Source organism: Crinia signifera, unplaced genomic scaffold (assembly GCF_055691185.1).
Source record: "Crinia signifera unplaced genomic scaffold, ASM5569118v1 HAP2_SCAFFOLD_105, whole genome shotgun sequence".
Classification (NCBI taxonomy): Eukaryota; Metazoa; Chordata; class Amphibia; order Anura; family Myobatrachidae; genus Crinia; species Crinia signifera.
The window spans coordinates 135,492-156,927 of NW_028141999.1; the positions used below are offsets into that span (position 1 = coordinate 135,492).

The 21,436-nt window shown below is 39.8% G+C and overlaps 40 non-coding genes and 6 pseudogenes across 40 annotated transcripts; all 46 read right to left on the minus strand.

Annotated features, from left to right (window-relative positions):
- Nucleotides 1-328: 328 nt before the first annotated feature.
- On the minus strand, nt 329-447 carry LOC146051861 (5S ribosomal RNA). The gene has a single exon (XR_014467042.1). It is a non-coding gene; the product is annotated as a 5S ribosomal RNA (ribosomal RNA).
- Nucleotides 448-792: 345 nt separating this feature from the next.
- Nucleotides 793-911, minus strand: LOC146051761 (5S ribosomal RNA). The gene has a single exon (XR_014466951.1). It is a non-coding gene; the product is annotated as a 5S ribosomal RNA (ribosomal RNA).
- Nucleotides 912-1,255: 344 nt separating this feature from the next.
- LOC146051823 (5S ribosomal RNA) lies at nt 1,256-1,374 on the minus strand. The gene has a single exon (XR_014467007.1). It is a non-coding gene; the product is annotated as a 5S ribosomal RNA (ribosomal RNA).
- Nucleotides 1,375-1,719: 345 nt separating this feature from the next.
- LOC146051762 (5S ribosomal RNA) lies at nt 1,720-1,838 on the minus strand. Its single transcript, XR_014466952.1, has one exon. It is a non-coding gene; the product is annotated as a 5S ribosomal RNA (ribosomal RNA).
- Nucleotides 1,839-2,183: 345 nt separating this feature from the next.
- LOC146052133 (5S ribosomal RNA) lies at nt 2,184-2,302 on the minus strand. Its single transcript, XR_014467196.1, has one exon. It is a non-coding gene; the product is annotated as a 5S ribosomal RNA (ribosomal RNA).
- Nucleotides 2,303-2,647: 345 nt separating this feature from the next.
- LOC146051863 (5S ribosomal RNA) lies at nt 2,648-2,766 on the minus strand. The gene has a single exon (XR_014467043.1). It is a non-coding gene; the product is annotated as a 5S ribosomal RNA (ribosomal RNA).
- A 345-nt stretch (nt 2,767-3,111) lies between these two features.
- On the minus strand, nt 3,112-3,230 carry LOC146051748 (5S ribosomal RNA). Its single transcript, XR_014466939.1, has one exon. It is a non-coding gene; the product is annotated as a 5S ribosomal RNA (ribosomal RNA).
- A 345-nt stretch (nt 3,231-3,575) lies between these two features.
- On the minus strand, nt 3,576-3,694 carry LOC146051749 (5S ribosomal RNA). The gene has a single exon (XR_014466940.1). It is a non-coding gene; the product is annotated as a 5S ribosomal RNA (ribosomal RNA).
- Nucleotides 3,695-4,039: 345 nt separating this feature from the next.
- On the minus strand, nt 4,040-4,158 carry LOC146051864 (5S ribosomal RNA). Its single transcript, XR_014467044.1, has one exon. It is a non-coding gene; the product is annotated as a 5S ribosomal RNA (ribosomal RNA).
- A 345-nt stretch (nt 4,159-4,503) lies between these two features.
- On the minus strand, nt 4,504-4,622 carry LOC146051892 (5S ribosomal RNA). Its single transcript, XR_014467069.1, has one exon. It is a non-coding gene; the product is annotated as a 5S ribosomal RNA (ribosomal RNA).
- Nucleotides 4,623-4,966: 344 nt separating this feature from the next.
- On the minus strand, nt 4,967-5,085 carry LOC146052134 (5S ribosomal RNA). The gene has a single exon (XR_014467197.1). It is a non-coding gene; the product is annotated as a 5S ribosomal RNA (ribosomal RNA).
- Nucleotides 5,086-5,430: 345 nt separating this feature from the next.
- On the minus strand, nt 5,431-5,549 carry LOC146051764 (5S ribosomal RNA). Its single transcript, XR_014466953.1, has one exon. It is a non-coding gene; the product is annotated as a 5S ribosomal RNA (ribosomal RNA).
- Nucleotides 5,550-5,894: 345 nt separating this feature from the next.
- Nucleotides 5,895-6,013, minus strand: LOC146052135 (5S ribosomal RNA). The gene has a single exon (XR_014467198.1). It is a non-coding gene; the product is annotated as a 5S ribosomal RNA (ribosomal RNA).
- Nucleotides 6,014-6,358: 345 nt separating this feature from the next.
- Nucleotides 6,359-6,477, minus strand: LOC146051865 (5S ribosomal RNA). The gene has a single exon (XR_014467045.1). It is a non-coding gene; the product is annotated as a 5S ribosomal RNA (ribosomal RNA).
- A 345-nt stretch (nt 6,478-6,822) lies between these two features.
- LOC146051757 (5S ribosomal RNA) lies at nt 6,823-6,941 on the minus strand. The gene has a single exon (XR_014466947.1). It is a non-coding gene; the product is annotated as a 5S ribosomal RNA (ribosomal RNA).
- Nucleotides 6,942-7,285: 344 nt separating this feature from the next.
- Nucleotides 7,286-7,404, minus strand: LOC146051645 (5S ribosomal RNA). Its single transcript, XR_014466845.1, has one exon. It is a non-coding gene; the product is annotated as a 5S ribosomal RNA (ribosomal RNA).
- A 345-nt stretch (nt 7,405-7,749) lies between these two features.
- LOC146051866 (5S ribosomal RNA) lies at nt 7,750-7,868 on the minus strand. Its single transcript, XR_014467046.1, has one exon. It is a non-coding gene; the product is annotated as a 5S ribosomal RNA (ribosomal RNA).
- A 345-nt stretch (nt 7,869-8,213) lies between these two features.
- LOC146051646 (5S ribosomal RNA) lies at nt 8,214-8,332 on the minus strand. Its single transcript, XR_014466846.1, has one exon. It is a non-coding gene; the product is annotated as a 5S ribosomal RNA (ribosomal RNA).
- Nucleotides 8,333-8,677: 345 nt separating this feature from the next.
- Nucleotides 8,678-8,796, minus strand: LOC146052067 (5S ribosomal RNA; annotated as a pseudogene).
- A 345-nt stretch (nt 8,797-9,141) lies between these two features.
- LOC146052107 (5S ribosomal RNA) lies at nt 9,142-9,250 on the minus strand (annotated as a pseudogene).
- Nucleotides 9,251-9,595: 345 nt separating this feature from the next.
- LOC146052108 (5S ribosomal RNA) lies at nt 9,596-9,704 on the minus strand (annotated as a pseudogene).
- Nucleotides 9,705-10,049: 345 nt separating this feature from the next.
- Nucleotides 10,050-10,168, minus strand: LOC146051808 (5S ribosomal RNA). The gene has a single exon (XR_014466993.1). It is a non-coding gene; the product is annotated as a 5S ribosomal RNA (ribosomal RNA).
- Nucleotides 10,169-10,514: 346 nt separating this feature from the next.
- Nucleotides 10,515-10,633, minus strand: LOC146051898 (5S ribosomal RNA). The gene has a single exon (XR_014467074.1). It is a non-coding gene; the product is annotated as a 5S ribosomal RNA (ribosomal RNA).
- A 345-nt stretch (nt 10,634-10,978) lies between these two features.
- On the minus strand, nt 10,979-11,097 carry LOC146051647 (5S ribosomal RNA). The gene has a single exon (XR_014466847.1). It is a non-coding gene; the product is annotated as a 5S ribosomal RNA (ribosomal RNA).
- Nucleotides 11,098-11,442: 345 nt separating this feature from the next.
- Nucleotides 11,443-11,561, minus strand: LOC146051977 (5S ribosomal RNA). Its single transcript, XR_014467146.1, has one exon. It is a non-coding gene; the product is annotated as a 5S ribosomal RNA (ribosomal RNA).
- A 345-nt stretch (nt 11,562-11,906) lies between these two features.
- Nucleotides 11,907-12,025, minus strand: LOC146051648 (5S ribosomal RNA). The gene has a single exon (XR_014466848.1). It is a non-coding gene; the product is annotated as a 5S ribosomal RNA (ribosomal RNA).
- A 345-nt stretch (nt 12,026-12,370) lies between these two features.
- Nucleotides 12,371-12,489, minus strand: LOC146051981 (5S ribosomal RNA). The gene has a single exon (XR_014467150.1). It is a non-coding gene; the product is annotated as a 5S ribosomal RNA (ribosomal RNA).
- A 345-nt stretch (nt 12,490-12,834) lies between these two features.
- On the minus strand, nt 12,835-12,953 carry LOC146051758 (5S ribosomal RNA). The gene has a single exon (XR_014466948.1). It is a non-coding gene; the product is annotated as a 5S ribosomal RNA (ribosomal RNA).
- Nucleotides 12,954-13,297: 344 nt separating this feature from the next.
- On the minus strand, nt 13,298-13,416 carry LOC146051649 (5S ribosomal RNA). Its single transcript, XR_014466849.1, has one exon. It is a non-coding gene; the product is annotated as a 5S ribosomal RNA (ribosomal RNA).
- A 345-nt stretch (nt 13,417-13,761) lies between these two features.
- Nucleotides 13,762-13,880, minus strand: LOC146051867 (5S ribosomal RNA). Its single transcript, XR_014467047.1, has one exon. It is a non-coding gene; the product is annotated as a 5S ribosomal RNA (ribosomal RNA).
- Nucleotides 13,881-14,225: 345 nt separating this feature from the next.
- LOC146051651 (5S ribosomal RNA) lies at nt 14,226-14,344 on the minus strand. Its single transcript, XR_014466851.1, has one exon. It is a non-coding gene; the product is annotated as a 5S ribosomal RNA (ribosomal RNA).
- A 345-nt stretch (nt 14,345-14,689) lies between these two features.
- On the minus strand, nt 14,690-14,808 carry LOC146052034 (5S ribosomal RNA; annotated as a pseudogene).
- Nucleotides 14,809-15,153: 345 nt separating this feature from the next.
- On the minus strand, nt 15,154-15,262 carry LOC146052109 (5S ribosomal RNA; annotated as a pseudogene).
- Nucleotides 15,263-15,607: 345 nt separating this feature from the next.
- On the minus strand, nt 15,608-15,716 carry LOC146052110 (5S ribosomal RNA; annotated as a pseudogene).
- Nucleotides 15,717-16,061: 345 nt separating this feature from the next.
- Nucleotides 16,062-16,180, minus strand: LOC146051810 (5S ribosomal RNA). The gene has a single exon (XR_014466995.1). It is a non-coding gene; the product is annotated as a 5S ribosomal RNA (ribosomal RNA).
- A 346-nt stretch (nt 16,181-16,526) lies between these two features.
- On the minus strand, nt 16,527-16,645 carry LOC146051899 (5S ribosomal RNA). The gene has a single exon (XR_014467075.1). It is a non-coding gene; the product is annotated as a 5S ribosomal RNA (ribosomal RNA).
- Nucleotides 16,646-16,990: 345 nt separating this feature from the next.
- LOC146051652 (5S ribosomal RNA) lies at nt 16,991-17,109 on the minus strand. The gene has a single exon (XR_014466852.1). It is a non-coding gene; the product is annotated as a 5S ribosomal RNA (ribosomal RNA).
- Nucleotides 17,110-17,454: 345 nt separating this feature from the next.
- On the minus strand, nt 17,455-17,573 carry LOC146051900 (5S ribosomal RNA). Its single transcript, XR_014467076.1, has one exon. It is a non-coding gene; the product is annotated as a 5S ribosomal RNA (ribosomal RNA).
- A 345-nt stretch (nt 17,574-17,918) lies between these two features.
- On the minus strand, nt 17,919-18,037 carry LOC146051868 (5S ribosomal RNA). Its single transcript, XR_014467048.1, has one exon. It is a non-coding gene; the product is annotated as a 5S ribosomal RNA (ribosomal RNA).
- Nucleotides 18,038-18,382: 345 nt separating this feature from the next.
- Nucleotides 18,383-18,501, minus strand: LOC146051881 (5S ribosomal RNA). The gene has a single exon (XR_014467059.1). It is a non-coding gene; the product is annotated as a 5S ribosomal RNA (ribosomal RNA).
- A 345-nt stretch (nt 18,502-18,846) lies between these two features.
- Nucleotides 18,847-18,965, minus strand: LOC146051654 (5S ribosomal RNA). The gene has a single exon (XR_014466853.1). It is a non-coding gene; the product is annotated as a 5S ribosomal RNA (ribosomal RNA).
- A 345-nt stretch (nt 18,966-19,310) lies between these two features.
- LOC146051901 (5S ribosomal RNA) lies at nt 19,311-19,429 on the minus strand. Its single transcript, XR_014467077.1, has one exon. It is a non-coding gene; the product is annotated as a 5S ribosomal RNA (ribosomal RNA).
- Nucleotides 19,430-19,774: 345 nt separating this feature from the next.
- LOC146051655 (5S ribosomal RNA) lies at nt 19,775-19,893 on the minus strand. The gene has a single exon (XR_014466854.1). It is a non-coding gene; the product is annotated as a 5S ribosomal RNA (ribosomal RNA).
- A 345-nt stretch (nt 19,894-20,238) lies between these two features.
- LOC146051870 (5S ribosomal RNA) lies at nt 20,239-20,357 on the minus strand. Its single transcript, XR_014467050.1, has one exon. It is a non-coding gene; the product is annotated as a 5S ribosomal RNA (ribosomal RNA).
- Nucleotides 20,358-20,702: 345 nt separating this feature from the next.
- On the minus strand, nt 20,703-20,821 carry LOC146051656 (5S ribosomal RNA). The gene has a single exon (XR_014466855.1). It is a non-coding gene; the product is annotated as a 5S ribosomal RNA (ribosomal RNA).
- A 345-nt stretch (nt 20,822-21,166) lies between these two features.
- LOC146051871 (5S ribosomal RNA) lies at nt 21,167-21,285 on the minus strand. Its single transcript, XR_014467051.1, has one exon. It is a non-coding gene; the product is annotated as a 5S ribosomal RNA (ribosomal RNA).
- Nucleotides 21,286-21,436: the final 151 nt, after the last annotated feature.

A 21,436-nucleotide genomic window follows, 5' to 3' on the forward strand; every position in this document is an offset into this window, starting at 1 on the left:
TGCCCTCTTCTACTTCTATCACCAGGTAAGCTAATAAAAAAGTTTCCTAACTGTATTGGCTTACTGAAAAAAATCATGTGTTGGTAATGTAAAACGACCTACAGGACATGATATTAGCAGGGGGTCTTAAATTAAACTACTAAAGAGGATCAACACTGTTTAGCTGCCAAAAGCAGATGGAATTGGGCCTAAACAGTGTGGTAAGTCTTTAGGTGATGGCTATTGTGTCTGTTTGACCTCTTCCAAATGCCTGTACTGGCAATAAAAAGAAAAAGTTTCCAATTTAAATAGCTAGAGAATAAAAACAATTTGCCTGTAATGTGAAAAAAACCTACAGCACCTGGTGTTCCCATGTGGTCTCCCACCCAAGTACTAACCAGGCCCAACACTGCTTAGCTTCCAAGAACAGACGAGATTGGGCCTATCCAATGTGGTATGGCTGTAGGTGAAAAACAGGCACTTTTTAGCCCTCTTCTACTTCTATCACCAGGTAAGCTAATAAAAAAGTTTCCTAACTGTATTGGCTTACTGAAAAAAATCATGTGTTGGTAATGTAAAAAGACCTACAGGACATGATATTAGCAGGGGGTCTTAAATTAAACTACTAAAGAGGCTCAACACTGTTTAGCTGCCAAAAGCAGTTGGAATTGGGCCTAAACAGTTTGGTAAGTCTTTAGGTGATGGCTATTGTGTCTGTTTGACCTCTTCCAAATGTCTGTGCTGGCAATAAAAAGATAAAGTTTCCTATTTAAATAGCTAGAGAATAAAAACAATTTGCCAGTAATGTGAAAAAACCTACAGCACCTGGTGTTCCCAAGTGGTCTCCCACCCAAGTACTAACCAGGCCCAACACTGCTTAGCTTCCAAGATCAGACGAGATTGGGCCTATGCAATGTGGTATGGCTGTAGGTGAGTTAAAGGCACTTTTTTGCCCTCTTCTACTTCTATCACCAGGTAAGCTAATACAAAAGTTTCCTAACTGTATTGGCTTACTGAAAAAAATCATGTGTTGGTAATGTAAAAAGACCTACAGGACATGATATTAGCAGGGGGTCTTAAATTAAACTACTAAAGAGGCTCAACACTGTTTAGCTGCCAAAAGCAGTTGGAATTGGGCCTAAACAGTGTGGTAAGTCTTTAGGTGATGGCTATTGTGTCTGTTTGACCTCTTCCAAATGTCTGTACTGGTAATAAAAAGAAAAAGTTTCCAATTTAAATAGCTAGAGAATAAAAACAATTTGCCTGTAATGTGAAAAACCTACAGCACCTGGTGTTCCCATGTGGTCTCCCACCCAAGTACTAACCAGGCCCAACACTGCTTAGCTTCCAAGATCAGACGAAATTGGGCCTATCCAATGTGGTATGGCTGTAGGTGAGATACATGCACTTTTTTGCCCTCTTCTACTTCTATCACCAGGTAAGCTAATAAAAAAGGTTCCTAACTGTATTGGCTTACTGAAAAAAATCATGTGTTGGTAATGTAAAACGACCTACAGGACATGATATTAGCAGGGGGTCTTAAATTAAACTACTAAAGAGGATCAACACTGTTTAGCTGCCAAAAGCAGATGGAACTGGGCCTAAACAGTGTGGTAAGTCTTTAGGTGATGGCTATTGTGTCTGTTTGACCTCTTCCAAATGCCTGTACTGGCAATAAAAAGAAAAAGTTTCCAATTTAAATAGCTAGAGAATAAAAACAATTTGCCTGTAATGTGAAAAAACCTACAGCACCTGGTGTTCCCATGTGGTCTCCCACCCAAGTACTAACCAGGCCCAACACTGTTTAGCTTCCAAGATCAGACGAGATTGGGCCTATCCAATGTGGTATGGCTGTAGGTGAAATACAGGCACTTTTTAGCCCTCTTCTACTTCTATCACCAGGTAAGCTAATAAAAAAGTTTCCTAACTGTATTGGCTTACTGAAAAAAATCATGTGTTGGTAATGTAAAAAGACCTACAGGACATGATATTAGCAGGGGGTCTTAAATTAAACTACTAAAGAGGCTCAACACTGTTTAGCTGCCAAAAGCAGTTGGAATTGGGCCTAAACAGTGTGGTAAGTCTTTAGGTGATGGCTATTGTGTCTGTTTGACCTCTTCCAAATGTCTGTACTGGCAATAAAAAGAAAAAGTTTCCAATTTAAATAGCTAGAGAATAAAAACAATTTGCCTGTAATGTGAAAAAACCTACAGCACCTGGTGTTCCCATGTGGTCTCCCACCCAAGTACTAACCAGGCCCAACACTGCTTAGCTTCCAAGATCAGACGAGATTGGGCCTATCCAATGTGGTATGGCTGTAGGTGAGATACATGCACTTTTTTGCCCTCTTCTACTTCTATCACCAGGTAAGCTAATAAAAAAGTTTCCTAACTGTATTGGCTTACTGAAAAAAATCATGTGTTGGTAATGTAAAACGACCTACAGGACATGATATTAGCAGGGGGTCTTAAATTAAACTACTAAAGAGGATCAACACTGTTTAGCTGCCAAAAGCAGTTGGAATTGGGCCTAAACAGTGTGGTAAGTCTTTAGGTGATGGCTATTGTGTCTGTTTGACCTCTTCCAAATGTCTGTACTGGCAATAAAAAGAAAAAGTTTCCAATTTAAATAGCTAGAGAATAAAAACAATTTGCCTGTAATGTGAAAAAACCTACAGCACCTGGTGTTCCCATGTGGTCTCCCACCCAAGTACTAACCAGGCCCAACACTGCTTAGCTTCCAAGAACAGACGAGATTGGGCCTATCCAATGTGGTATGGCTGTAGGTGAAATACAGGCACTTTTTAGCCCTCTTCTACTTCTATCACCAGGTAAGCTAATAAAAAAGTTTCCTAACTGTATTGGCTTACTGAAAAAAATCATGTGTTGGTAATGTAAAAAGACCTACAGGACATGATATTAGCAGGGGGTCTTAAATTAAACTACTAAAGAGGCTCAACACTGTTTAGCTGCCAAAAGCAGTTGGAATTGGGCCTAAACAGTTTGGTAAGTCTTTAGGTGATGGCTATTGTGTCTGTTTGACCTCTTCCAAATGCCTGTACTGGCAATAAAAAGAAAAAGTTTCCAATTTAAATAGCTAGAGAATAAAAACAATTTGCCTGTAATGTGAAAAAACCTACAGCACCTGGTGTTCCCATGTGGTCTCCCACCCAAGTACTAACCAGGCCCAACACTGCTTAGCTTCCAAGATCAGACGAGATTGGGGCTATCCAATGTGGTATGGCTGTAGGTGAGATACATGCACTTTTTTGCCCTCTTCTACTTCTATCACCAGGTAAGCTAATAAAAAAGTTTCCTAACTGTATTGGCTTACTGAAAAAAATCATGTGTTGGTAATGTAAAACGACCTACAGGACATGATATTAGCAGGGGGTCTTAAATTAAACTACTAAAGAGGATCAACACTGTTTAGCTGCCAAAAGCAGTTGGAATTGGGCCTAAACAGTGTGGTAATTCTTTAGGTGATGGCTATTGTGTCTGTTTGACCTCTTCCAAATGTCTGTACTGGCAATAAAAAGAAAAAGTTTCCAATTTAAATAGCTAGAGAATAAAAACAATTTGCCTGTAATGTGAAAAAACCTACAGCACCTGGTGTTCCCATGTGGTCTCCCACCCAAGTACTAACCAGGCCCAACACTGCTTAGCTTCCAAGATCAGACGAGATTGGGGCTATCCAATGTGGTATGGCTGTAGGTGAGATACATGCACTTTTTTGCCCTCTTCTACTTCTATCACCAGGTAAGCTAATAAAAAAGTTTCCTAACTGTATTGGCTTACTGAAAAAATCATGTGTTGGTAATGTAAAACGACCTACAGGACATGATATTAGCAGGGGGTCTTAAATTAAACTACTAAAGAGGATCAACACTGTTTAGCTGCCAAAAGCAGATGGAATTGGGCCTAAACAGTGTGGTAAGTCTTTAGGTGATGGCTATTGTGTCTGTTTGACCTCTTCCAAATGCCTGTACTGGCAATAAAAAGAAAAAGTTTCCAATTTAAATAGCTAGAGAATAAAAACAATTTGCCTGTAATGTGAAAAAAACCTACAGCACCTGGTGTTCCCATGTGGTCTCCCACCCAAGTACTAACCAGGCCCAACACTGCTTAGCTTCCAAGAACAGACGAGATTGGGCCTATCCAATGTGGTATGGCTGTAGGTGAAATACAGGCACTTTTTAGCCCTCTTCTACTTCTATCACCAGGTAAGCTAATAAAAAAGTTTCCTAACTGTATTGGCTTACTGAAAAAAATCATGTGTTGGTAATGTAAAAAGACCTACAGGACATGATATTAGCAGGGGGTCTTAAATTAAACTACTAAAGAGGCTCAACACTGTTTAGCTGCCAAAAGCAGTTGGAATTGGGCCTAAACAGTTTGGTAAGTCTTTAGGTGATGGCTATTGTGTCTGTTTGACCTCTTCCAAATGTCTGTGCTGGCAATAAAAAGATAAAGTTTCCTATTTAAATAGCTAGAGAATAAAAACAATTTGCCAGTAATGTGAAAAAACCTACAGCACCTGGTGTTCCCATGTGGTCTCCCACCCAAGTACTAACCAGGCCCAACACTGCTTAGCTTCCAAGATCAGACGAGATTAGGCCTATGCAATGTGGTATGGCTGTAGGTGAGTTAAAGGCACTTTTTTGCCCTCTTCTACTTCTATCACCAGGTAAGCTAATACAAAAGTTTCCTAACTGTATTGGCTTACTGAAAAAAATCATGTGTTGGTAATGTAAAAAGACCTACAGGACATGATATTAGCAGGGGGTCTTAAATTAAACTACTAAAGAGGCTCAACACTGTTTAGCTGCCAAAAGCAGTTGGAATTGGGCCTAAACAGTGTGGTAAGTCTTTAGGTGATGGCTATTGTGTCTGTTTGACCTCTTCCAAATGTCTGTACTGGTAATAAAAAGAAAAAGTTTCCAATTTAAATAGCTAGAGAATAAAAACAATTTGCCTGTAATGTGAAAAACCTACAGCACCTGGTGTTCCCATGTGGTCTCCCACCCAAGTACTAACCAGGCCCAACACTGCTTAGCTTCCAAGATCAGACGAGATTGGGCCTATCCAATGTGGTATGGCTGTAGGTGAGATACATGCACTTTTTTGCCCTCTTCTACTTCTATCACCAGGTAAGCTAATAAAAAAGGTTCCTAACTGTATTGGCTTACTGAAAAAAATCATGTGTTGGTAATGTAAAACGACCTACAGGACATGATATTAGCAGGGGGTCTTAAATTAAACTACTAAAGAGGATCAACACTGTTTAGCTGCCAAAAGCAGATGGAACTGGGCCTAAACAGTGTGGTAAGTCTTTAGGTGATGGCTATTGTGTCTGTTTGACCTCTTCCAAATGCCTGTACTGGCAATAAAAAGAAAAAGTTTCCAATTTAAATAGCTAGAGAATAAAAACAATTTGCCTGTAATGTGAAAAAACCTACAGCACCTGGTGTTCCCATGTGGTCTCCCACCCAAGTACTAACCAGGCCCAACACTGTTTAGCTTCCAAGATCAGACGAGATTGGGCCTATCCAATGTGGTATGGCTGTAGGTGAAATGCAGGCACTTTTTAGCCCTCTTCTACTTCTATCACCAGGTAAGCTAATAAAAAAGTTTCCTAACTGTATTGGCTTACTGAAAAAAATCATGTGTTGGTAATGTAAAAAGACCTACAGGACATGATATTAGCAGGGGGTCTTAAATTAAACTACTAAAGAGGCTCAACACTGTTTAGCTGCCAAAAGCAGTTGGAATTGGGCCTAAACAGTGTGGTAAGTCTTTAGGTGATGGCTATTGTGTCTGTTTGACCTCTTCCAAATGTCTGTACTGGCAATAAAAAGAAAAAGTTTCCAATTTAAATAGCTAGAGAATAAAAACAATTTGCCTGTAATGTGAAAAAACCTACAGCACCTGGTGTTCCCATGTGGTCTCCCACCCAAGTACTAACCAGGCCCAACACTGCTTAGCTTCCAAGATCAGACGAGATTGGGCCTATCCAATGTGGTATGGCTGTAGGTGAGATACATGCACTTTTTTGCCCTCTTCTACTTCTATCACCAGGTAAGCTAATAAAAAAGTTTCCTAACTGTATTGGCTTACTGAAAAAAATCATGTGTTGGTAATGTAAAACGACCTACAGGACATGATATTAGCAGGGGGTCTTAAATTAAACTACTAAAGAGGATCAACACTGTTTAGCTGCCAAAAGCAGTTGGAATTGGGCCTAAACAGTGTGGTAAGTCTTTAGGTGATGGCTATTGTGTCTGTTTGACCTCTTCCAAATGTCTGTACTGGCAATAAAAAGAAAAAGTTTCCAATTTAAATAGCTAGAGAATAAAAACAATTTGCCTGTAATGTGAAAAAACCTACAGCACCTGGTGTTCCCATGTGGTCTCCCACCCAAGTACTAACCAGGCCCAACACTGCTTAGCTTCCAAGAACAGACGAGATTGGGCCTATCCAATGTGGTATGGCTGTAGGTGAAATACAGGAACTTTTTAGCCCTCTTCTACTTCTATCACCAGGTAAGCTAATAAAAAAGTTTCCTAACTGTATTGGCTTACTGAAAAAAATCATGTGTTGGTAATGTAAAAAGACCTACAGGACATGATATTAGCAGGGGGTCTTAAATTAAACTACTAAAGAGGCTCAACACTGTTTAGCTGCCAAAAGCAGTTGGAATTGGGCCTAAACAGTTTGGTAAGTCTTTAGGTGATGGCTATTGTGTCTGTTTGACCTCTTCCAAATGTCTGTGCTGGCAATAAAAAGATAAAGTTTCCTATTTAAATAGCTAGAGAATAAAAACAATTTGCCAGTAATGTGAAAAAACCTACAGCACCTGGTGTTCCCATGTGGTCTCCCACCCAAGTACTAACCAGGCCCAACACTGCTTAGCTTCCAAGATCAGACGAGATTGGGCCTATGCAATGTGGTATGGCTGTAGGTGAGTTAAAGGCACTTTTTTGCCCTCTTCTACTTCTATCACCAGGTAAGCTAATACAAAAGTTTCCTAACTGTATTGGCTTACTGAAAAAAATCATGTGTTGGTAATGTAAAAAGACCTACAGGACATGATATTAGCAGGGGGTCTTAAATTAAACTACTAAAGAGGCTCAACACTGTTTAGCTGCCAAAAGCAGTTGGAATTGGGCCTAAACAGTGTGGTAAGTCTTTAGGTGATGGCTATTGTGTCTGTTTGACCTCTTCCAAATGTCTGTACTGGTAATAAAAAGAAAAAGTTTCCAATTTAAATAGCTAGAGAATAAAAACAATTTGCCTGTAATGTGAAAAACCTACAGCACCTGGTGTTCCCATGTGGTCTCCCACCCAAGTACTAACCAGGCCCAACACTGCTTAGCTTCCAAGATCAGACGAGATTGGGCCTATCCAATGTGGTATGGCTGTAGGTGAGATACATGCACTTTTTTGCCCTCTTCTACTTCTATCACCAGGTAAGCTAATAAAAAAGGTTCCTAACTGTATTGGCTTACTGAAAAAAATCATGTGTTGGTAATGTAAAACGACCTACAGGACATGATATTAGCAGGGGGTCTTAAATTAAACTACTAAAGAGGATCAACACTGTTTAGCTGCCAAAAGCAGATGGAATTGGGCCTAAACAGTGTGGTAAGTCTTTAGGTGATGGCTATTGTGTCTGTTTGACCTCTTCCAAATGCCTGTACTGGCAATAAAAAGAAAAAGTTTCCAATTTAAATAGCTAGAGAATAAAAACAATTTGCCTGTAATGTGAAAAAACCTACAGCACCTGGTGTTCCCATGTGGTCTCCCACCCAAGTACTAACCAGGCCCAACACTGCTTAGCTTCCAAGAACAGACGAGATTGGGCCTATCCAATGTGGTATGGCTGTAGGTTAAATACAGGCACTTTTTAGCCCTCTTCTACTTCTATCACCAGGTAAGCTAATAAAAAAGTTTCCTAACTGTATTGGCTTACTGAAAAAAATCATGTGTTGGTAATGTAAAAAGACCTACAGGACATGATATTAGCAGGGGGTCTTAAATTAAACTACTAAAGAGGCTCAACACTGTTTAGCTGCCAAAAGCAGTTGGAATTGGGCCTAAACAGTGTGGTAAGTCTTTAGGTGATGGCTATTGTGTCTGTTTGACCTCTTCCAAATGTCTGTACTGGCAATAAAAAGAAAAAGTTTCCAATTTAAATAGCTAGAGAATAAAAACAATTTGCCTGTAATGTGAAAAAACCTACAGCACCTGGTGTTCCCATGTGGTCTCCCACCCAAGTACTAACCAGGCCCAACACTGCTTAGCTTCCAAGATCAGACGAGATTGGGCCTATCCAATGTGGTATGGCTGTAGGTGAGATACATGCACTTTTTTGCCCTCTTCTACTTCTATCACCAGGTAAGCTAATAAAAAAGTTTCCTAACTGTATTGGCTTACTGAAAAAAATCATGTGTTGGTAATGTAAAACGACCTACAGGACATGATATTAGCAGGGGGTCTTAAATTAAACTACTAAAGAGGATCAACACTGTTTAGCTGCCAAAAGCAGTTGGAATTGGGCCTAAACAGTGTGGTAAGTCTTTAGGTGATGGCTATTGTGTCTGTTTGACCTCTTCCAAATGTCTGTACTGGCAATAAAAAGAAAAAGTTTCCAATTTAAATAGCTAGAGAATAAAAACAATTTGCCTGTAATGTGAAAAAACCTACAGCACCTGGTGTTCCCATGTGTTCTCCCACCCAAGTACTAACCAGGCCCAACACTGCTTAGCTTCCAAGAACAGACGAGATTGGGCCTATCCAATGTGGTATGGCTGTAGGAGAAATACAGGCACTTTTTTGCCCTCTTCTACTTCTATCACCAGGTAAGCTAATAAAAAAGTTTCCTAACTGTATTGGCTTACTGAAAAAAATCATGTGTTGGTAATGTAAAAAGACCTACAGGACATGATATTATCAGGGGGTCTTAAATTAAACTACTAAATAGCCTCAACACTGTTTACCTGCCAAAAGCAGTTGGAATTGGGCCTAAACAGTGTGGTAAGTCTTTAGGTGATGGATATTGTGTCTGTTTTACCTCTTCCAAATGTCAGTGCTGGCAATAAAAAGAAAAAGTTTCCAATTTAAATATCTAGAGAATAAAAACAATTTGCCAGTAATGTGAAAAAACCTACAGCACCTGGTGTTCCCATGTGGTCTCCCACCCAAGTACTATCCAGGCCCAACACTGCTTTGCTTCCAAGATCAGGCCTATCCAATGTGGTATGGCTGTAGGTGAGATACAGGTACTTTTTTGCCCTCTTCTACTTCTATCACCAGGTAAGCTAATACAAAAGTTTCCTAACTGTATTGGCTTACTGAAAAAAATCATGTGTTGGTAATGTAAAAAGACCTACAGGACATGATATTAGCAGGGGGTCTTAAATTAAACTACTAAAGAGGCTCAACACTGTTTAGCTGCCAAAAGCAGTTGGAATTGGGCCTAAACAGTGTGGTAAGTCTTTAGGTGATGGATATTGTGTCTGTTTTACCTCTTCCAAATGTCAGTGCTGGCAATAAAAAGAAAAAGTTTCCAATTTAAATATCTAGAGAATAAAAACAATTTGCCAGTAATGTGAAAAAACCTACAGCACCTGGTGTTCCCATGTGGTCTCCCACCCAAGTACTATCCAGGCCCAACACTGCTTTGCTTCCAAGATCAGGCCTATCCAATGTGGTATGGCTGTAGGTGAGATACAGGTACTTTTTTGCCCTCTTCTACTTCTATCACCAGGTAAGCTAATACAAAAGTTTCCTAACTGTATTGGCTTACTGAAAAAAATCATGTGTTGGTAATGTAAAAAGACCTACAGGACATGATATTAGCAGGGGGTCTTAAATTAAACTACTAAAGAGGATCAACACTGTTTAGCTGCCAAAAGCAGTTGGAATTGGGCCTAAACAGTGTGGTAAGTCTTTAGGTGATGGCTATTGTGTCTGTTTGAACTCTTCCAAATGTCTGTGCTGGCAATAAAAAGAAAAAGTTTCCAATCTAAATAGCTAGAGAATAAAAACAATTTGCCAGTAATGTGAAAAAACCTACAGCACCTGGTGTTCCCATGTGGTCTCCCACCCAAGTACTAACCAGGCCCAACACTGCTTAACTTCCAAGATCAGACGAGGTTGGGCCTATCCAATGTGGTATGGCTGTAGGTGAGATACAAGCACTTTTTTGCCCTCTTCTACTTCTATCACCAGGTAAGCTAATAAAAAAGTTTCCTAACTGTATTGGCTTACTTAAAAAAAATCATGTGTTGGTAATGTAAAAAGACCTAAAGGACATGATATTAGCAGGGGGTCTTAAATTAAACTACTAAAGAGGCTCAACACTGTTTAGCTGCCAAAAGCAGTTGGAATTGGGCCTAAACAGTGTGGTAATTCTTTAGGTGATGGCTATTGTGTCTGTTTGACCTCTTCCAAATGTCTGTACTGGCAATAAAAAGAAAAAGTTTCCAATTTAAATAGCTAGAGAATAAAAACAATTTGCCTGTAATGTGAAAAAACCTACAGCACCTGGTGTTCCCATGTGGTCTCCCACCCAAGTACTAACCAGGCCCAACACTGCTTAGCTTCCAAGATCAGACAAGATTGGGCCTATCCAATGTGGTATGGCTGTAGGTGAGATACAGGCACTTTTTTGCCCTCTTCTACTGCTATCACCAGGTAAGCTAATAAAAAAGTTTCCTAACTGTATTGGCTTACTGAAAAAAATCATGTGTTGGTAATGTAAAAAGACCTACAGGACATGATATTAGCAGGGGGTCTTAAATTAAACTACTAAACAGGCTCAACACTGTTTAGCTGCCAAAAGTAGTTGGAATTGAGCCTAAACAGTGTGGTAAGTCTTTAGCTGATGGCTATTGTGTCTGTTTGACCTCTTCCAAATGTCTGTGCTGGCAATAAAATGAAAAAGTTTCCAATATAAATAGCTAGAGAATAAAAACAATTTGCCAGTGATGTGAAAAAACCTACAGCACCTGGTGTTCCCATGTGGTCTCCCACCCAAGTACTAACCAGGCCCAACACTGCTTAGCTTCCAAGATCAGACGAGATTGGGCCTATCCAATGTGGTATGGCTGTAGGTGAGTTAAATTCACTTTTTTGCCCTCTTCTACTTTTATCACCAGGTAAGCTAATAAAAAAGTTTCCTAACTGTATTGGCTTACTGAAAAAAATCATGTGTTGGTAATGTAAAAAGACCTACAGGACATGATATTAGCAGGGGGTCTTAAATTAAACTACTAAAGAGGCTCAACACTGTTTAGCTGCCAAAAGCAGTTGGAATTGGGCCTAAACAGTGTGGTAAGTCTTTAGGTGATGGCTATTGTGTCTGTTTGACCTCTTCCAAATGTCTGTACTGGCAATAAAAAGAAAAAGTTTCCAATTTAAATAGCTAGAGAATAAAAACAATTTGCCTGTAATGTCAAAAAACCTACAGCACCTGGTGTTCCCATGTGGTCTCCCACCCAAGTACTAACCAAGCCCAACACTGCTTAGCTTCCAAGATCAGACAAGATTGGGCCTATCCAATGTGGTATGGCTGTAGGTGAGATACAGGCACTTTTTTGCCCTCTTCTACTTCTATCACCAGGTAAGCTAATAAAAAAGTTTCCTAACTGTATTGGCTTACTGAAAAAAATCATGTGTTGGTAATGTAAAAAGACCTACAGGACATGATATTAGCAGGGGGTCTTAAATTAAACTACTAAAGAGGCTCAACACTGTTTAGCTGCCAAAAGCAGTTGGAATTGGGCCTAAACAGTGTGGTAAGTCTTTAGGTGATGGCTATTGTGTCTGTTTGACCTCTTCCAAATGTCTGTACTGGCAATAAAAAGAAAAAGTTTCCAATTTAAATAGCTAGAGAATAAAAACAATTTGCCTGTAATGTGAAAAAACCTACAGCACCTGGTGTTCCCATGTGGTCTCCCACCCAAGTACTAACCAGGCCCAACACTGCTTAGCTTCCAAGATCAGACGAGATTGGGCCTATCCAATGTGGTATGGCTGTAGGTGAGATACATGCACTTTTTTGCCCTCTTCTACTTCTATCACCAGGTAAGCTAATAAAAAAGTTTCCTAACTGTATTGGCTTACTGAAAAAAATCATGTGTTGGTAATGTAAAACGACCTACAGGACATGATATTAGCAGGGGGTCTTAAATTAAACTACTAAAGAGGATCAACACTGTTTAGCTGCCAAAAGCAGTTGGAATTGGGCCTAAACAGTGTGGTAAGTCTTTAGGTGATGGCTATTGTGTCTGTTTGACCTCTTCCAAATGTCTGTACTGGCAATAAAAAGAAAAAGTTTCCAATTTAAATAGCTAGAGAATAAAAACAATTTGCCTGTAATGTGAAAAAACCTACAGCACCTGGTGTTCCCATGTAGTCTCCCACCCAAGTACTAACCAGGCCCAACACTGCTTAGCTTCCAAGAACAGACGAGATTGGGCCTATCCAATGTGGTATGGCTGTAGGTGAAATACAGGCACTTTTTAGCCCTCTTCTACTTCTATCACCAGGTAAGCTAATAAAAAAGTTTCCTAACTGTATTGGCTTACTGAAAAAAATCATGTGTTGGTAATGTAAAAAGACCTACAGGACATGATATTAGCAGGGGGTCTTAAATTAAACTACTAAAGAGGCTCAACACTGTTTAGCTGCCAAAAGCAGTTGGAATTGGGCCTAAACAGTTTGGTAAGTCTTTAGGTGATGGCTATTGTGTCTGTTTGACCTCTTCCAAATGTCTGTGCTGGCAATAAAAAGATAAAGTTTCCTATTTAAATAGCTAGAGAATAAAAACAATTTGCCAGTAATGTGAAAAAACCTACAGCACCTGGTGTTCCCATGTGGTCTCCCACCCAAGTACTAACCAGGCCCAACACTGCTTAGCTTCCAAGATCAGACGAGATTGGGCCTATGCAATGTGGTATGGCTGTAGGTGAGCTAAAGGCACTTTTTTGCCCTCTTCTACTTCTATCACCAGGTAAGCTAATACAAAAGTTTCCTAACTGTATTGGCTTACTGAAAAAAATCATGTGTTGGTAATGTAAAAAGACCTACAGGACATGATATTAGCAGGGGGTCTTAAATTAAACTACTAAAGAGGCTCAACACTGTTTAGCTGCCAAAAGCAGTTGGAATTGGGCCTAAACAGTGTGGTAAGTCTTTAGGTGATGGCTATTGTGTCTGTTTGACCTCTTCCAAATGTCTGTACTGGTAATAAAAAGAAAAAGTTTCCAATTTAAATAGCTAGAGAATAAAAACAATTTGCCTGTAATGTGAAAAACCTACAGCACCTGGTGTTCCCATGTGGTCTCCCACCCAAGTACTAACCAGGCCCAACACTGCTTAGCTTCCAAGATCAGACGAGATTGGGCCTATCCAATGTGGTATGGCTGTAGGTGAGATACATGCACTTTTTTGCCCTCTTCTACTTCTATCACCAGGTAAGCTAATAAAAAAGGTTCCTAACTGTATTGGCTTACTGAAAAAAATCATGTGTTGGTAATGTAAAACGACCTACAGGACATGATATTAGCAGGGGGTCTTAAATTAAACTACTAAAGAGGATCAACACTGTTTAGCTGCCAAAAGCAGATGGAATTGGGCCTAAACAGTGTGGTAAGTCTTTAGGTGATGGCTATTGTGTCTGTTTGACCTCTTCCAAATGCCTGTACTGGCAATAAAAAGAAAAAGTTTCCAATTTAAATAGCTAGAGAATAAAAACAATTTGCCTGTAATGTGAAAAAACCTACAGCACCTGGTGTTCCCATGTGGTCTCCCACCCAAGTACTAACCAGGCCCAACACTGCTTAGCTTCCAAGAACAGACGAGATTGGGCCTATCCAATGTGGTATGGCTGTAGGTTAAATACAGGCACTTTTTAGCCCTCTTCTACTTCTATCACCAGGTAAGCTAATAAAAAAGTTTCCTAACTGTATTGGCTTACTGAAAAAAATCATGTGTTGGTAATGTAAAAAGACCTACAGGACATGATATTAGCAGGGGGTCTTAAATTAAACTACTAAAGAGGCTCAACACTGTTTAGCTGCCAAAAGCAGTTGGAATTGGGCCTAAACAGTGTGGTAAGTCTTTAGGTGATGGCTATTGTGTCTGTTTGACCTCTTCCAAATGTCTGTACTGGCAATAAAAAGAAAAAGTTTCCAATTTAAATAGCTAGAGAATAGAAACAATTTGCCTGTAATGTGAAAAAACCTACAGCACCTGGTGTTCCCATGTGGTCTCCCACCCAAGTACTAACCAGGCCCAACACTGCTTAGCTTCCAAGATCAGACGAGATTGGGCCTATCCAATGTGGTATGGCTGTAGGTGAGATACATGCACTTTTTTGCCCTCTTCTACTTCTATCACCAGGTAAGCTAATAAAAAAGTTTCCTAACTGTATTGGCTTACTGAAAAAAATCATGTGTTGGTAATGTAAAACGACCTACAGGACATGATATTAGCAGGGGGTCTTAAATTAAACTACTAAAGAGGATCAACACTGTTTAGCTGCCAAAAGCAGTTGGAATTGGGCCTAAACAGTGTGGTAAGTCTTTAGGTGATGGCTATTGTGTCTGTTTGACCTCTTCCAAATGTCTGTACTGGCAATAAAAAGAAAAAGTTTCCAATTTAAATAGCTAGAGAATAAAAACAATTTGCCTGTAATGTGAAAAAACCTACAGCACCTGGTGTTCCCATGTGTTCTCCCACCCAAGTACTAACCAGGCCCAACACTGCTTAGCTTCCAAGAACAGACGAGATTGGGCCTATCCAATGTGGTATGGCTGTAGGTGAAATACAGGCACTTTTTTGCCCTCTTCTACTTCTATCACCAGGTAAGCTAATAAAAAAGTTTCCTAACTGTATTGGCTTACTGAAAAAAATCATGTGTTGGTAATGTAAAAAGACCTACAGGACATGATATTATCAGGGGGTCTTAAATTAAACTACTAAATAGCCTCAACACTGTTTACCTGCCAAAAGCAGTTGGAATTGGGCCTAAACAGTGTGGTAAGTCTTTAGGTGATGGATATTGTGTCTGTTTTACCTCTTCCAAATGTCAGTGCTGGCAATAAAAAGAAAAAGTTTCCAATTTAAATATCTAGAGAATAAAAACAATTTGCCAGTAATGTGAAAAAACCTACAGCACCTGGTGTTCCCATGTGGTCTCCCACCCAAGTACTATCCAGGCCCAACACTGCTTTGCTTCCAAGATCAGGCCTATCCAATGTGGTATGGCTGTAGGTGAGATACAGGTACTTTTTTGCCCTCTTCTACTTCTATCACCAGGTAAGCTAATACAAAAGTTTCCTAACTGTATTGGCTTACTGAAAAAAATCATGTGTTGGTAATGTAAAAAGACCTACAGGACATGATATTAGCAGGGGGTCTTAAATTAAACTACTAAAGAGGCTCAACACTGTTTAGCTGCCAAAAGCAGTTGGAATTGGGCCTAAACAGTGTGGTAAGTCTTTAGGTGATGGCTATTGTGTCTGTTTGAACTCTTCCAAATGTCTGTGCTGGCAATAAAAAGAAAAAGTTTCCAATCTAAATAGCTAGAGAATAAAAACAATTTGCCAGTAATGTGAAAAAACCTACAGCACCTGGTGTTCCCATGTGGTCTCCCACCCAAGTACTATCCAGGCCCAACACTGCTTTGCTTCCAAGATCAGGCCTATCCAATGTGGTATGGCTGTAGGTGAGATACAGGTACTTTTTTGCCCTCTTCTACTTCTATCACCAGGTAAGCTAATACAAAAGTTTCCTAACTGTATTGGCTTACTGAAAAAAATCATGTGTTGGTAATGTAAAAAGACCTACAGGACATGATATTAGCAGGGGGTCTTAAATTAAACTACTAAAGAGGATCAACACTGTTTAGCTGCCAAAAGCAGTTGGAATTGGGCCTAAACAGTGTGGTAAGTCTTTAGGTGATGGCTATTGTGTCTGTTTGAACTCTTCCAAATGTCTGTGCTGGCAATAAAAAGAAAAAGTTTCCAATCTAAATAGCTAGAGAATAAAAACAATTTGCCAGTAATGTGAAAAAACCTACAGCACCTGGTGTTCCCATGTGGTCTCCCACCCAAGTACTAACCAGGCCCAACACTGCTTAACTTCCAAGATCAGACGAGGTTGGGCCTATCCAATGTGGTATGGCTGTAGGTGAGATACAAGCACTTTTTTGCCCTCTTCTACTTCTATCACCAGGTAAGCTAATAAAAAAGTTTCCTAACTGTATTGGCTTACTTAAAAAAAATCATGTGTTGGTAATGTAAAAAGACCTACAGGACATGATATTAGCAGGGGGTCTTAAATTAAACTACTAAAGAGGCTCAACACTGTTTAGCTGCCAAAAGCAGTTGGAATTGGGCCTAAACAGTGTGGTAATTCTTTAGGTGATGGCTATTGTGTCTGTTTGACCTCTTCCAAATGTCTGTACTGGCAATAAAAAGAAAAAGTTTCCAATTTAAATAGCTAGAGAATAAAAACAATTTGCCTGTAATGTGAAAAAACCTACAGCACCTGGTGTTCCCATGTGGTCTCCCACCCAAGTACTAACCAGGCCCAACACTGCTTAGCTTCCAAGATCAGACAAGATTGGGCCTATCCAATGTGGTATGGCTGTAGGTGAGATACAGGCACTTTTTTGCCCTCTTCTACTGCTATCACCAGGTAAGCTAATAAAAAAGTTTCCTAACTGTATTGGCTTACTGAAAAAAATCATGTGTTGGTAATGTAAAAAGACCTACAGGACATGATATTAGCAGGGGGTCTTAAATTAAACTACTAAACAGGCTCAACACTGTTTAGCTGCCAAAAGTAGTTGAAATTGAGCCTAAACAGTGTGGTAAGTCTTTAGCTGATGGCTATTGTGTCTGTTTGACCTCTTCCAAATGTCTGTGCTGGCAATAAAATGAAAAAGTTTCCAATATAAATAGCTAGAGAATAAAAACAATTTGCCAGTGATGTGAAAAAACCTACAGCACCTGGTGTTCCCATGTGGTCTCCCACCCAAGTACTAACCAGGCCCAACACTGCTTAGCTTCCAAGATCAGACGAGATTGGGCCTATCCAATGTGGTATGGCTGTAGGTGAGTTAAATTCACTTTTTTGCCCTCTTCTACTTTTATCACCAGGTAAGCTAATAAAAAAGTTTCCTAACTGTATTGGCTTACTGAAAAAAATCATGTGTTGGTAATGTAAAAAGACCTACAGGACATGATATTAGCAGGGGGTCTTAAATTAAACTACTAAAGAGGCTCAACACTGTTTAGCTGCCAAAAGCAGTTGGAATTGGGCCTAAACAGTGTGGTAAGTCTTTAGGTGATGGCTATTGTGTCTGTTTGACCTCTTCCAAATGTCTGTACTGGCAATAAAAAGAAAAAGTTTCCAATTTAAATAGCTAGAGAATAAAAACAATTTGCCTGTAATGTCAAAAAACCTACAGCACCTGGTGTTCCCATGTGGTCTCCCACCCAAGTACTAACCAGGCCCAACACTGCTTAGCTTCCAAGATCAGACAAGATTGGGCCTATCCAATGTGGTATGGCTGTAGGTGAGATACAGGCACTTTTTTGCCCTCTTCTACTTCTATCACCAGGTAAGCTAATAAAAAAGTTTCCTAACTGTATTGGCTTACTGAAAAAAATCATGTGTTGGTAATGTAAAAAGACCTACAGGACATGATATTAGCAGGGGGTCTTAAATTAAACTACTAAAGAGGCTCAACACTGTTTAGCTGCCAAAAGCAGTTGGAATTGGGCCTAAACAGTGTGGTAAGTCTTTAGGTGATGGCTATTGTGTCTGTTTGACCTCTTCCAAATGCCTGTACTGGCAATAAAAAGAAAAAGTTTCCAATTTAAATAGCTAGAGAATAAAAACAATTTGCCTGTAATGTGAAAAAACCTACAGCACCTGGTGTTCCCATGTGGTCTCCCACCCAAGTACTAACCAGGCCCAACACTGCTTAGCTTCCAAGAACAGACGAGATTGGGCCTATCCAATGTGGTATGGCTGTAGGTGAAACACAGGCACTTTTTAGCCCTCTTCTACTTCTATCACCAGGTAAGCTAATAAAAAAGTTTCCTAACTGTATTGGCTTACTGAAAAAAATCATGTGTTGGTAATGTAAAAAGACCTACAGGACATGATATTAGCAGGGGGTCTTAAATTAAACTACTAAAGAGGCTCAACACTGTTTAGCTGCCAAAAGCAGTTGGAATTGGGCCTAAACAGTGTGGTAAGTCTTTATGTGATGGCTATTGTGTCTGTTTGACCTCTTCCAAATGTCTGTACTGGCAATAAAAAGAAAAAGTTTCCAATTTAAATAGCTAGAGAATAAAAACAATTTGCCTGTAATGTGAAAAACCCTACAGCACCTGGTGTTCCCATGTGGTCTCCCACCAAAGTACTAACCAGGCCCAACACTGCTTAGCTTCCAAGATCAGACGAGATTGGGCCTATCCAATGTGGTATGGCTGTAGGTGAGATACAGGCACTTTTTTGCCCTCTTGTACTTCTATCACCAGGTAAGCTAATACAAAAGTTCCCTAACTGTATTGGCTTACGGAAAAAAATCATGTGTTGGTAATGTAAAAAGACCTACAGGACATGATATTAGCAGGGGGTCTTAAATTAAACTACAAAAGAGGCTCAACACTGTTTAGCTGCCAAAAGCAGTTGGAATTGAGCCTAAACAGTGTGGTAAGTCTTTAGCTGATGGCTATTGTGTCTGTTTGACCTCTTCCAAATGTCTGTGCTGGCAATAAAATGAAAAAGTTTCCAATATAAATAGCTAGAGAATAAAAACAATTTGCCAGTGATGTGAAAAAACCTACAGCACCTGGTGTTCCCATGTGGTCTCCCACCCAAGTACTAACCAGGCCCAACACTGCTTAGCTTCCAAGATCAGACGAGATTGGGCCTATCCAATGTGGTATGGCTGTAGGTGAGTTAAATTCACTTTTTTGCCCTCTTCTACTTCTATCACCAGGTAAGCTAATAAAAAAGTTTCCTAACTGTATTGGCTTACTGAAAAAAATCATGTGTTGGTAATGTAAAAAGACCTACAGGACATGATATTAGCAGGGGGTCTTAAATTAAACTACTAAAGAGGCTCAACACTGTTTAGCTGCCAAAAGTAGTTGGAATTGGGCCTAAACAGTGTGGTAAGTCTTTAGGAGATGGCTATTGTGTCTGTTTGACCTCTTCCAAATGTCTGTACTGGCAATAAAAAGAAAAAGTTTCCAATTTAAATTGCTAGAGAATAAAAACAATTTGCCTGTAATGTGAAAAAACCTACAGCACCTGGTGTTCCCATGTGGTCTCCCACCCAAGTACTAACCAGGCCCAACACTGCTTAGCTTCCAAGATCAGACAAGATTGGGCCTATCCAATGTGGTATGGCTGTAGGTGAGATACAGGCACTTTTTTGCCCTCTTCTACTTCTATCACCAGGTAAGCTAATAAAAAAGTTTCCTAACTGTATTGGCTTACTGAAAAAAATCATGTGTTGGTAATGTAAAAAGACCTACAGGACATGATATTAGCAGGGGGTCTTAAATTAAACTACTAAAGAGGCTCAACACTGTTTAGCTGCCAAAAGCAGTTGGAATTGGGCCTAAACAGTGTGGTAAGTCTTTAGGTGATGGCTATTGTGTCTGTTTGACCTCTTCCAAATGTCTGTACTGGCAATAAAAAGAAAAAGTTTCCAATTTAAATAGCTAGAGAATAAAAACAATTTGCCTGTAATGTGAAAAAACCTACAGCACCTGGTGTTCCCATGTGGTCTCCCACCCAAGTACTAACCAGGCCCAACACTGCTTAGCTTCCAAGATCAGACGAGATTGGGCCTATCCAATGTGGTATGGCTGTAGGTGAGATACATGCACTTTTTTGCCCTCTTCTACTTCTATCACCAGGTAAGCTAATAAAAAAGTTTCCTAACTGTATTGGCTTACTGAAAAAAATCATGTGTTGGTAATGTAAAACGACCTACAGGACATGATATTAGCAGGGGGTCTTAAATTAAACTACTAAAGAGGATCAACACTGTTTAGCTGCCAAAAGCAGATGGAATTGGGCCTAAACAGTGTGGTAAGTCTTTAGGTGATGGCTATTGTGTCTGTTTGACCTCTTCCAAATGCCTGTACTGGCAATAAAAAGAAAAAGTTTCCAATTTAAATAGCTAGAGAATAAAAACAATTTGCCTGTAATGTGAAAAAACCTACAGCACCTGGTGTTCCCATGTGGTCTCCCACCCAAGTACTAACCAGGCCCAACACTGCTTAGCTTCCAAGAACAGACGAGATTGGGCCTATCCAATGTGGTATGGCTGTAGGTGAAACACAGGCACTTTTTAGCCCTCTTCTACTTCTATCACCAGGTAAGCTAATAAAAAAGTTTCCTAACTGTATTGGCTTACTGAAAAAAATCATGTGTTGGTAATGTAAAAAGACCTACAGGACATGATATTAGCAGGGGGTCTTAAATTAAACTACTAAAGAGGCTCAACACTGTTTAGCTGCCAAAAGCAGTTGGAATTGGGCCTAAACAGTGTGGTAAGTCTTTAGGTGATGGCTATTGTGTCTGTTTGACCTCTTCCAAATGTCTGTACTGGCAATAAAAAGAAAAAGTTTCCAATTTAAATAGCTAGAGAATAAAAACAATTTGCCTGTAATGTGAAAAAACCTACAGCACCTGGTGTTCCCATGTGGTCTCCCACCCAAGTACTAACCAGGCCCAACACTGCTTAGCTTCCAAGATCAGACGAGATTGGGCCTATCCAATGTGGTATGGCTGTAGGTGAGATACATGCACTTTTTTGCCCTCTTCTACTTCTATCACCAGGTAAGCTAATAAAAAAGTTTCCTAACTGTATTGGCTTACTGAAAAAAATCATGTGTTGGTAATGTAAAACGACCTACAGGACATGATATTAGCAGGGGGTCTTAAATTAAACTACTAAAGAGGATCAACACTGTTTAGCTGCCAAAAGCAGATGGAATTGGGCCTAAACAGTGTGGTAAGTCTTTAGGTGATGGCTATTGTGTCTGTTTGACCTCTTCCAAATGCCTGTACTGGCAATAAAAAGAAAAAGTTTCCAATTTAAATAGCTAGAGAATAAAAACAATTTGCCTGTAATGTGAAAAAACCTACAGCACCTGGTGTTCCCATGTGGTCTCCCACCCAAGTACTAACCAGGCCCAACACTGCTTAGCTTCCAAGAACAGACGAGATTGGGCCTATCCAATGTGGTATGGCTGTAGGTGAAACACAGGCACTTTTTAGCCCTCTTCTACTTCTATCACCAGGTAAGCTAATAAAAAAGTTTCCTAACTGTATTGGCTTACTGAAAAAAATCATGTGTTGGTAATGTAAAAAGACCTACAGGACATGATATTAGCAGGGGGTCTTAAATT